Genomic DNA, 12,997 nt, shown 5'->3' with positions numbered 1-12,997 from the left:
AAGACATCAGGATTATATTCTTGATAATTGTGCTACTAGAAGACAAATGGTCATTCTTAATTGCACGTTTAATTATGGTTTTGTCTCTACCACTTCACATTAGAGTTAAGGGAATAGTTACTAACATGTTCTTTTTACAGGGAAAATTAGTAGCCTTAAGAAATACTAGTATATATATAATTGCTGACTAGAGATTATGTTCTGTGCCTGTTTAGCAGTCTGTAGGCAGTAGTTACCCTACCATATACATGTATTTTGTAACTTTAGCTGGAATAGTTTCAAGTTGCCAACACAAGGTTTTTATATATATTTAGTTTTATGAAAGCCTTGCTTGTGTGGTTCCAGAGTCAGGTTTCCGTATATCTTCTCCTTCCAAAACACATCTACATCTGGCAGCTCTCTAGAGACAATTGTGGATTTATTTTAGAGGCGATATATACTAATTTCTTATAGGATGTTGGACCAAACTTTTAGTTTTTTTTCGATGTTCTGTGCTCTTGTAATATCCATGTAGGTTTTCAATTACTTTCAATCAAAAACAAGCAAATTGAGGAATATTCAAGCAACCATAAGCGCAATGTAAAATGAGTGTGGGGACAAAATTTGGAAGATTCATCTATTTTTTACAGTTTTATGCATTGCCACCGCCGATCACCCAGGTTTACTCCCAAACGGATATCTTTCTGTTTGACAAAAAATAACTCCAAAATCGCACATAGTCTGCCCATTCTTCTGCCTATAATGTTGAAGGAGGATAAAAATATAAATTATTGTATTAAAACTTCAAAACCAGTGTTTATCCACATTTGACTTAGGATAGCAATATATTTGGGAGGGGGTAGGAAATACTCTTAGCCCAGTAAAGACAGTGAAATAGGATATGATTGAACAGATGTCATTTTTTGGGGGTTAACTAAGAAGATGACCATGTTGTTGATAATGAGCTGAATTTACATTATGAGTCAGGCGTTTAGGGGGTCAAGTGACACATCTTCCAGTAATAATTTCTCTGTTAGATGCGTTGCTCCTTCCACTTTGCGTAAGCACCAACAGCAGCAGCAGCGTAGCTATGCCACAGATTCCCCTACATACGCTAGTAGCTCTATCACCCATTGGATTGGATTGATAGCCCATTCCTTGGGTCACAAATGAGGACTCAGTGGTGTCTGGTGACTGAAAGTTTGTAACATCATTTATGTAATATACAACATCTTACTACAATATAATGACAATGCCTCGTCTATTAATGGATTGTGATAGAGGTCAGCGACAGTTACTTCATTGTGGTTTCGATATGAATTTGGCTGCTAGATTTTTTTCCCCCAATTCATTTCACATTTACAGCCACACGAAAATTCTAGCTTTGTCTTCCGCCTGACAATCTGTTGTAGTTTCTTGTTTAGAAGATGACTTTAATCATTCTGATTTGCCATTGGTTAGCAGCCCTTTTCATAAGTTAAGTGAACGTTACTATATTTACCGGGAAAGTGCTTGCATGCCAAATCGGTGATTGAACACTATTTTTCTCATACTATCATATCATGCTCTTGAGTAGATATACAGTATACTGTCACCTAAGTCTACTTGAAATTCAAAGTTGCTGTGAACTTTATTTTTATTCTTTTTTTTAATTATTATTTAATATATAGTTTTTTTTTCTTATATCAGCCTTAGAGGATGCTAGGTCACTTTGTGCTTTCCCAGGCCTGTCCATGTTCTAGGCTTTTTAAACATTACATTCTTTACATTCTCAGTCCCTTAGAAATAGAAATAGAAAAATAAATCTTGTGGTCCTTCAGATCTATTTTTTTCTGTCGTCTACCATAATAAAGTGTAGCAAAACAAATGGCTATTTTACGCTTAACCCTTTTAGCACCTGTAACATAATCATAATATGCCACAAGGATTATGTTCTATGTACTATTTTTTGAACTGTTATCATCATGGATTCCCCCGATCACTCTATCCACCTAGTGTGATCTAGGCTATTTGCCTCTAAAAAAAGACCACAGTAATATAAATATAGTATATATTAGAGGTTGTAGCCATATTAGTCCAGTGGTGTCAATATCAAATAACAGATGGAATAAGTATCTTGTGATAATACCTTTTTTATTGGACTAACAGAATTTTTGTCATTCCAAAATTCTGTTAGTCCAATAAAAAAGGTATTATCACAAGATACTTATAACATCTATTATTTGGTATATATATCGCTATATACATATATATATATATATATCATATATATATATATATATCATATATATATATATATATATCATATATATATATATATATAAATATATGTATATCTCATATATTAACAAATAGGGTGGGAGAGACGGATGCAGCTTCCAGTTGACCAGGAAGACCTGGCAATATATAAGGTATATTGCCGCAGATAGCTGCCTCAAGGACACCCCATTATCTAATTCAAATTAGAATTTTAGCCTTGTGACTAACCCCACACCTCAATTTAACCTTTTCAGCTCCCATTGTTGCCCCACACATGATGACAGTGCTGATTTTCTGCTGCCTTTTCATACAATATATTACTAAAATAGCACTAAGCAAATAAATAGAAATAATTAAAATGATATTTGCCACGCAAATAATAATGTCACATCCTACACTATGTTGTACTATGTGTCTAGTGAGACATTTGGAATAAAATGTTTTTGTTTTTATTCCAAATCTGTTTTGTCGGTGGAGATGGAGAATTGCTGCATTTTTTATACATAGTGTGCTCAGATATGGCTAAACATTATAAAGTATGCATATTTTATGATGTATATAAATGTATTACATATCAAAATGCCATAAAGCAAATCCAATTCAAAATTGTAGTAAATTAGTATCTCAGGCCTTAACATTACATTATTATAGTTTTTTTTGTTTGTTTATTTAATTAAAATAAATAGCCTGCCGCAATAGTCAGATGCTCAATGTACTTTTATATGATTACTTGGGATGGGAAAGCACCGTCAAGTGGAAACAGTTGTTTGAAGATCAAAAGGCAGCACATTGCAAGAACGTATCAAAATTTCCAAAAAAGGTTAAAAAAAATTGTTCTAGGAGGTTAAAGAAGAGTCAGCTGACAAGCATCAGAAATTTCTGTTAAGCATCACCAAGTTTTTTTTTTGGGAGGCCTGTCATGTTTTTATGCTAGTTGAACACAAAAATGGGCAACAGTCCCTAAAATGAATGAGTATTCGGTGAAAAGGTAGTTTATAAGGCTTAGCAAATCAGTATTAACGTGACACAAACATCAGCAACTACAAAAATTATCTTAGCTAGCAACAGGAAAAATATAACCCACCATCCCCCTCAAAAACAAACTTCTAAATAGGCCACAACATCAGTCTTAACTATGATATAGGAAATCCTGTTTCAGTGATATGACTCCATCAGAAAAAGTCTACTTGCTAAAGCTGATGACATTTAACATATATTTTGTTGTGTTTTTTTGTAGACAATCCATCTGTTGGCACATTTCTTGCAAGATTTTCTGCTAAACTTTTTTATGGCTTTATTCTTATGTTTCTTTGTTAGTTTTTTTTTCCTAGACAATTTGAATACAAATCTGGTTTTCATTAAATATGAAACAGCATCTAAGTAGTAACCTGACATTGAGAAGCCAGTTTTGTAAAAAAAAAAATAAAAAAAATCTATAGCACCCCCCAGCATTGCTGCTTAAAAAGGGGTCTCTCTTTGCCATTTGGTAATGTCTGTATATTATCTGTTCAGACCACTGTGCACAGGTGTGAAATGTGGCCCAATTCATTTTAATGGAAGTACTTTCCTGCCACCGATTGGCTGCTTGAAGCAGTTACAGAGGGGGAGGGTAGATGCAGCTGCAGAGATGCAGCTTCTATCTCAGGTAAGTGCCAGGGCCGCTCCTAGACCAAGTCGCACCCCAATCAGTCCAATACTATATACTGTCACCCCCAATCAAACACCGTACACTGACACCCAGCACAGTCTAACACTATACACTGAGACCTCCACACACTGTACGCTAACAAATTGAACAGTGTACACAGAGACCCACACAGTCTACCACTGTACACTGATACACACGCTACACTGGCACCCCCTATTGTTAATGTTGTAAATGACTATTGTAGCTGGAACCGGCCGATTTTTAAGGACTATCTTCATATACGTACAGAGGCCCTTTATCAACAACCATAACTCCTGCGTTCCAATGGCACATTGTGTTAGCTTATCCAAGGCTAAAGGCTAAATACTTTTTTAGAAAACTCTTTTGCAATTACGTGAGCACAGCTAGGTATTTCCTTGTTGTTCCTTGAAAACAGCTAAGTCGCCCCAAACTTTTAAACAATAATGTATATATACATGTACACATAACTACCTACAGTGCCCTTCCTCAGAGCAGCTCTTATGACGAGCCACATAACTTTGCATTACATGATCCTGGCGAGCCTTGAAATTATGATCCCACAAAAAAATGAATGGGATCTCTCAGTTATCTCATGCATTATAGTGCATATGATGGTTGTAGTGTCCCTGTAAGGGTTGTTGGTTAGTGTGTCTAGAAAGAAGAACAGGGGCTTACAGCCAGGAATTTGATACATTTACAAAAAGACGATGATGGCTTGTTGATACACACAACAAAACGCACAAAGTGCTAATTGAAACCAAAGTACTATTGACATTTTAGGTAGCTAGGAGCTAGCAGAGTTGTTGCAGGGTGGTTGTGATAGTATTTTAGGGAATGGCAGTGTAGGGGTTGTGGGGATATTGGAAACAGTTATTACTAGGCAACTTAGCTGTCTCATTATCAGTTAGTAAGCCTTACAGATTGTCGGCACAATTATTTTCTGCTTTGATTTAGGAAGTCCATGTGATGAGTGCTCTGGTTAATCAATTTGTTTTTTGATTTTGAAATCTTTCACATATTTTATGCTAATATAAATAAGGGTTATCTGTGTTGAGTTAAAACAGCTTTTCCTTCTGCAAGGCATCTGATATTTCTTTTATACTTAATGCATATGAAAATAGAGTCTACCTCCTTTTGTCGGAAATATATAAACACAGACGCTATTATGTGAGACATCTGCCTTATTGTGAGTTATTGCACTACTTTAGTGCTCATTGGAATGAATGGCTTAGGCGCATAGATCAGGGAAAAATCTCCATGGATTTGTTTAGTTCTAAATTGCTACAAATTCACTATTATGTCTAAGCAAAAACAAGATTTGTTGATATTTAATGGAAAGTAAATAATCATGATTAATAATAACAAGGATTCTGAATTAAATATATTATTGTAATGCAACTTCTTTTAAAATGAATTACATGATAACTATACACATATGTAGGAGTTCTATTAGGGTAAATCCTTAAGTCAAGAGCTATTTAGGGGTTTTATTATTTTATTTCAGAGTGTGCGGAATATCATGAAGTTATGTGCAGTTATCTTTTAAGTGCTATTGACCGTGTCCCAGAATATATCAAAATTCCTGTTTGTGTGAAAGCTTTTTTGATTATGGTTTATTTTGCAACTGGATATATTGTTTTAAATATCTATTGACATATTAGAAGGTTTCTACCATGTTCTTCTCTCTCCAAGTGTGTACATATTAAGGTTTATCTTCATTTACTTTTACTTCTCTTTAAATTAGCTATGTTTTTCTTAATATAGCCCTCTAGATTGTAAACTTGCGACCAGGGCCTTTTTTTTTTTTTTACTTAATGTAACAGTCTGACAATTCCAGTTTTGTCATATCCTTTGAATGCATGCATTGTAAGAGCGCTTTGAACTTTGTTGGTGCTATATAAATAAATAATAATAGCATTTGAAATGAAATTTCACTAGTGAGGAATAAAATACCATCGGTATAACTTAAAGGGGAATTCACACCAATGTATTTTATTACTAGCATTGCATTCAATTTTTTTAAACAAAACATTGTTACATTTGTTTAAATGTTATACCGTATTTGCTCGATTATAAGACGACCCTGATTATAAGACGACCCCCCAAAATCTGAATATTAACTTAGGAAAAAAAGAAAAAGCCTGAATATAAGACGACCCTAAAGGAAAAAAGTTTTACCAGTAAATGTTAATTCATGTAAACTATTTTTTTTAATAAAAGCTATGATTGAGAAAAATATTTTTTTTGTTTTTATTTCTTGTATTTTCCAACCTGTCCCCCAGTTACGCACATCTGCCCCCAGGCTTGCCACTCCAATATGGCACTGTGGCCCATGATATGCCTTTTAACCCTCTATATGCCACTGTGCCCCATGGTATGCCTTTTGACCCCCTATGTGCCACTCTGCCTCCAGAAATGCCTTATACCCCTATATCCCATTCTGGCATTTAGGGGGTTAAAATGCATATTATGGGGCAGAGTGGCATATAGGGAGGTATAAGGCATTTCAGGAGGCAGAGTGGCATTAAGGGAGTTAAAAGGCATTGTATAGAGCACTCTGCCTCCAGAAATGCCTTATACCCCTATATGCCACTCTGGCATTTAGGGGGTTAAAATGCATATTATGGGGCAGAGTGGCATATAGGTGTATAAGGCATTTCAGGAGGCAGAGTGCTCTATTAAATGCCCCCTTAACGCCACTCCAGAAATGCCCTATGCCCCCATTTAACACACACACACACACACACACACCCTATACCCCCATTTAACTAACACACACACACACACTCTCCCCTCCCCTCCCCTCTCAGCCCTCTCTCCCCGGTGCTTCCAGCCGGGGCAGCAGGTTGACGTCGCCTTCTGCTGCAGCCGGAAGGAGGTGGAGTTGGCAGCGGGGGTTTGTCTGCGTCCGTCGCGTATACTTTCCCCGGCTGTCAGAGATCAGAGTTCCCCGCACCGGTGCGGGGAACTCTGATCTCTGACAGTCGGGGAAGGTTTGCGCGACGGACGCAGACAACCCCCGCTGCTAGCCACACCTCCTTCCGGCTGCAGCGGACGTTGTCTACGCGGATCGCGTAGACGTCAACCCGCTGCCCCGGCAATACAGCAGGAAGCACCGGTAAGTGTGTGTATGATGGGGGGGGGGGTGAGACAGGAGGATCCAGGTCCCCTGCAGCGGATCTTAGTCTCCTAATCAGACTCTATTTGAGGTCTGATTAGAAGACGACCCCGATTAGAAGACGAGGGGTATTTTTCAGAGCATTTGCTCTGAAAAAAACCTCGTCTTATAATCGAGCAAATACGGTATTTTTTACATAATATGATTTTTCACAAAGCTACACATTAGTCATTTATATATTCTAGCTCTGCTAGATTAGCACAATCTACTAGACAAATTGTCTGACTCCTTATGAGTCAGACAATTGTTAATTGCCAAGCTGACCATTCCCACTAACGAAGGTGTATGAATGAATGGACTTAATTAGCTTTCCCATAAGGACTCATCTCAGTGTAATATTTGAACAAGGATTGTTACCCCAAACATAAGGACTGCCTGCAATGGCGTCATTCAGGCCTGTAATGATGGAAAAAAGTAGAATGAAACCAGGCTTCAATTCTTAACTACATTACTGTATACACCCTGTTATATATGTTTAAAAATATTTATTGGACCTATAATACAACTATATTTTAAGCTTACACATTGCTCGGTGTTTACCTGTAGCATGCAGAGTAGAGTGGCCCCCTGCCGCGTAGTGCCCCGGCCCCCCGTGACTAACACACTTACACATGTGCGCTCTAACAGACACATACGTAAACATACACACTAAAACATCTTCATTTTATCACACCACCACACCTTGCTCATTCACACCTCCACAGTCCTACATTGCCCAGATACTTTGGCTATTTGTCTATTACCACATAATGCCTCTTTACATGACGTGCAGGGTCGCTGCCTCCACAAGTGGGTTCATCCAACTCAAATCAAAAATAATTTTGGACTGGCCTGTGCTAGACCTGTCCTAGTTCTTACTCTGGTATAACAATGCTGGTTCTAAGTCTCAAAAAAGCCCAGTGCCCTATACCCCCTATGGCCACAATCCTTGGTGGTTAAGCAGGGACCAGGAAACCCTGTGAATGTCAGGGAAAACAGACTTATGGTGTCTGCATCCATAGCTTCCAGTGCTTTGGCATTGGTAGACCCTACAAGATCTAGGAGAAGACATAGTCAGCGAATTTCTTAACATTTCACTGGACCATAGATGGGCCCAATGGCAACTCACTCTCCTACTGGTAAACACGGTAGTGCATTGTCAAACCCTTTTAGGGCAAACTCTGGACTGATCATAAATATCTCTTCAGCTGTTAATATTAATACCATTACCAATGTAAAAGGAGATCTGATACTGGCCAAACAACACATGTTGCAGTTTAGTATGCTAAATTAAAAAAGCTCAATTTATGAATTGTTTTCAATGAATGAAATTGTTTAAATATGTTGAGATTCATACTTAGGAACTATTTCACCATAGGAAAGATTGAATATGCTTTTAAATTGTTTGCCTTTAGCTCTTTGTACTTTTCTTCCAAACAGACCTGATTACAGAAACATATGTCTGTCAGCTTGTGCTAAAATAAGATTCCAGCTATATTTCGGTATTTCATCCTGATTTGTTTTCTATATTGTTGTTTATCCTGACACATTCCTATTAAGATGCAATGAAAGCCAGAAAAAATAAACACTGCTTTAAAAAAGTTAATAATAAATCCACTGTTTACCTTACACTATGTGCATTGGATTACTTAAATCTAGAACATATGAACATAAAGCGATGTATCCTTCCATACTTTTTTCCATGTTTTTTCCTGTTCGATATTTATGATTCCTGAAATATTTTGGAGAAGTTTGCTTATATGATGTTGGGAAATATAATATGTCTGCTTATTCTTTGTGGAAAAGTTAGTGAAGTAAGGACAAATGGATTGCATTTGCTACATCCTATGATTTCATCACTTCTCAGGCACACTGATTCTTTTAAGTCCTTGGACATGATTCAGAACATCAATTAACCAAAAAAGTCATCAAAAATAACTAAATACACCGTTGCTCAATTTGCTTTTAAATGGATAGTTTAATGCCCCCATGGAGGTATTCCAAAGAATAGCGGATATTAAAGTACTTTCTGAGTACTTTAATATGCATTATTGAAAAAAAGTAAAAAAAATAAAATAATGACAGTAATGTACTTGTAGAAGCTGCAATTCCACATCTACCGGAGAATGCCCCTGATGTTCAATGATGCGAATCAACCAATCGGTGAGAGGAAAAAAACTACCATTAAAATCTGCAGAATCCACCATGTATTTGAAAGGGGGGCACCAAGTAAATATAAAGGGACCGCTCAGCTATCATATGCATTAAAGGTCAGGCTTGATTCTACCTCTGCTCACAGTTTTCCCAACTCAAGTTTATATGTTAATCATTGTTAAAGGGAAACTCCGGCCATCATACGCATGTTAATGTATATGCATAATTGTTTTTCCCCCTTGGAAATCCATGAAGGTATTCTGTAGTATTCCACCACCATGCATTAGACCCTGTGTGCTGATCAGAATGATGGGGCCCTAGAGCAATTGCTGCGTGTCATCTGCTATTAATTCAGCCCTGTTCAGTCCTACAGATCATAAATAGGGCTGGAGGCATTTATGCTAGTTTTCTAGTCCTCTATTATTAATAAAGGGTAAAGAGGCTCTATGACAAAGGAGTGAATTGTAAGTATGTAATGACAGAGAAAAGCAGAAAGGTTCTCAGGCTATGTGTACAAGTTATGTCTGGCCTTCATAATTATTCTACATAATTGTGCCAGTATAAACAGCTTTCTCTGATGCTGGCTTTCCCAGTGGGCTTTGCCATTTCTAAATATACTTAACATTTTATTATATTTTTTTTTTTTAAAGTATGATTATTATTTAACAAACAGAACAATAGACTATGTCATTTATTTAGACAAATGCTTACAACAGACTTGTCCCTACCTGCTTGTTAAGCTACCATTTTCACAGAAACATAGAATAAAAGTTCTCCCAACAAGGAATTCAAGCCCCCCCCCATTAGTAATAGAAGTAAATAAATAATTCCTTTAAAATACATGGAAATAGCACATTGCTGGGAAAAATACCATTCTAGTTTGACAGTTGCCATGTTGTGCATTACTAATATCTATATGTGATGATGTATATAAATGACATCATGTATTTTTCTGTGTTATAATTTAAAATGAACAATGCAACAAAGATTTTGGGGAAAAAATAACAGACGGTTGCGCACTTCCTCAATTAGGAAGTTGTGGAATTTTGGGAATTCTTTATAGCATTCAAGGAATAGTTTTGTCCTACATACCATCCTTAAGTGATATTTTTTTTTAACCTGATTTTGCTATATTTCCAAATTTTTGAACATGAGTTTGTTCACATTTGTTTTCAGTAAATGGATGTTGAATGTCTATTTTGCTCAAAGCAAATAGTTGAAATGACCAGATAGTTGCAAAATCACTGAATTCCTGTTGGTTTTTGGCATACAATGGTGGAATGTTTGGTTTGCAAAAGATTGCATTCTCTGTACTGGTTTTAAACAAGACTTATTTCAATAAAGTATTGTTTGAAACAGATGTGACAACATTTATGCAGTAATGTCTGTTAAGGAAACTTTGATCAGTATTACTATTAATACTTCAAATATTGTTATCTTTCTATTATCTAATTGAACATTTTGGATGCGATAAAAACAAGTGACATGTATTTTGTGTGAAATACATATATATATATATATATACACATATACTACTGTTTAAAAGTTTGTAGTCAGTTGTAGTTTGTAGTTGGAAAACAAGGACATTTCTAGCTGTGTTAACATAATTGCACTTTTTCTAATGATCAATTGACCTTTTAACCCCTTCGCGACCTTTGCCGGTTCAGGACCGTCATAACAAGAAGGTCACTAAATGACCTTTGACGGTCCTGAACCGTCAAAAATTAAATAAGCTTAGAAAGTGATCAAGGATCACTTTCTTCGCTTAAACGGCCTTGCTGCAATGCCTCGATGTCGAGGCTTTCAGCAAGGCCGAGATCGGCATCGGGGGCCATGTCTGGCCCCTCCCCGGGGCGTCAACAGCCGCCATACATTGTATGGCGGCGGACGCCCGTTTTAAAATGGTGTCGCTGGAATGCCTCGATCAGGAGGCATCCAGCGACACCAAACACTTACCTCTGGGTGGGCTGTGACCGCTCCGGAGAGCGGTCACAGCCGCCGCTGCCGGTGATCTTCGCCATCAAGCAAGATGGCGGCGGCCTGGGAAATAAAACAATAAAGACGAAAAAGTTCGCTAGAGGGTCTCCAGACCCTCTAGAGAACTGGCTCCACTTGCTGGTTGAATACAGGTACTGCATTCAACCATGCAAGTCAATGGAGCCCAGCTTTCTAATCACTATGTGATTAGTAAAATATTCAAAAAAAATAAAATAAATAAAAAATGGAAAAAAAATTTAAAAAAAATGTGCTAACATTTAAAAATAATTATGCAGTGATGTCACTAGATGAACCATCCAGTACCAGCAAAATGTGTAAAAAAAAATATAAAAAAAGTATTAAAAAAATAAAATAAAATTAAAAAATAAAGTTTATTATTTTGAGCAAGTGCTAAAATTTCTCAAAAATCTCAACAAAGAGTTAAAATAAAAGCACTTCAAATACCCAAGGGGTGTCTAATATAAAAAAAATGGCTGATGGGGTAAATTGGAGTGGCCTAGCTCAAAGATAGGGCATAGGTACAGACTGACCAAAATGGAGAAAAAAAGCGCACTTCCCAAATGTGGCATTTTAAATCTGAAACAACCCGACAAACCCATGCATATCGGGTATCACTGCACTCAGGAGATGTTCCTGAACACACATTGGGGTGTTGTTTGACAGTGACATATACCAGGACCTGTATATCTATAACTAAAGTATAATTTGTGTGAAAAAAAAATAAAAAAAATTACTATTACAAAGTTTGACAAAGTGTAGTTGTATAATTGGTGCATGGAAAGGGTTAAAATAACAGCATTTGGAATACCCTGGGGTGTCTAGTTTTCAAAAAAATATGGTTTGAATGGGTTAAATTGAGTTAACCGGCTTCAAAGATGTTCCAAAGAGGAGATGGAGGCAGACTGACCAGATTTGTTAAAAAAGATTTGGAAATCATAAAACGCTGCTTGTACTTATTGCCCTATAACTTACAAAAAACAGCAAAAAAACATAAAAACATTGGGTATTTCTAAACTCAGGACAAGTAGTAGAATCTATTTAGCTAGTTTTTTTACTTGCTTTTTTAGGTGAGTAAAAGATTTGTCAAATAAAAGTCATAAAATGTGTTTTTTTTCAATTTTGCACCATGTTTTTTTTATTTTTTTTATAGTAAATAAGATGATACGGTCAAAATAATGGTATCTGAAGAAAGCCCATCTTGTCCTGAAAAAAACAATATATAACTTATGTGGGTACACTAAATGGGTGAGGAGAAAATTACAGCTGAACACAAGCACCACAAAAGTATTAAAACAGCCTCGGTCCCACAGGGTACAAAACGAAAAATGAGCCCGGTCCTTAAGGGGTTAAACTTAAACTTGGATTAGCCAACACAACACGACATTGGAACACAGGGGTGATGCTTGCTGAAAAAAGGGCCTCTGTGTGCCTGTGAAGATATTCCATTAAAAAAATCAGCCGTTTCCATGCACAATAGTCATTTACAACATTAACAATGTTTACACTGTATCTCTGAACCCTTCGATGTCATTTTAATGGACACAGTTTACGTTAATTTCTAAAACAAAGACATTTCTAAGTGACCCCAAACTTTTGAATGGTATTATATAAACATACAGGAACAGGCTGTAAATTGTGACCAATGGGGCCACTTGGCTTTACTTTCCCCTGTGCCAGAAGGTGCCATCCCTCTCCTGTATATATAGATAGATAGATAGATAGATAGATAGATAGATACACAGACAGACATTGTATTAACAAATTTAAATAGATGTTGAATG

This window comes from Sceloporus occidentalis, unplaced genomic scaffold, assembly GCF_023333645.1.
Source record: "Sceloporus occidentalis isolate IW3139 unplaced genomic scaffold, rSceOcc1.0.p SCAF_169, whole genome shotgun sequence".
Lineage (NCBI taxonomy): Eukaryota > Metazoa > Chordata > Lepidosauria > Squamata > Phrynosomatidae > Sceloporus > Sceloporus occidentalis.
Note: the sequence above shows the minus strand (reverse complement) of the source record.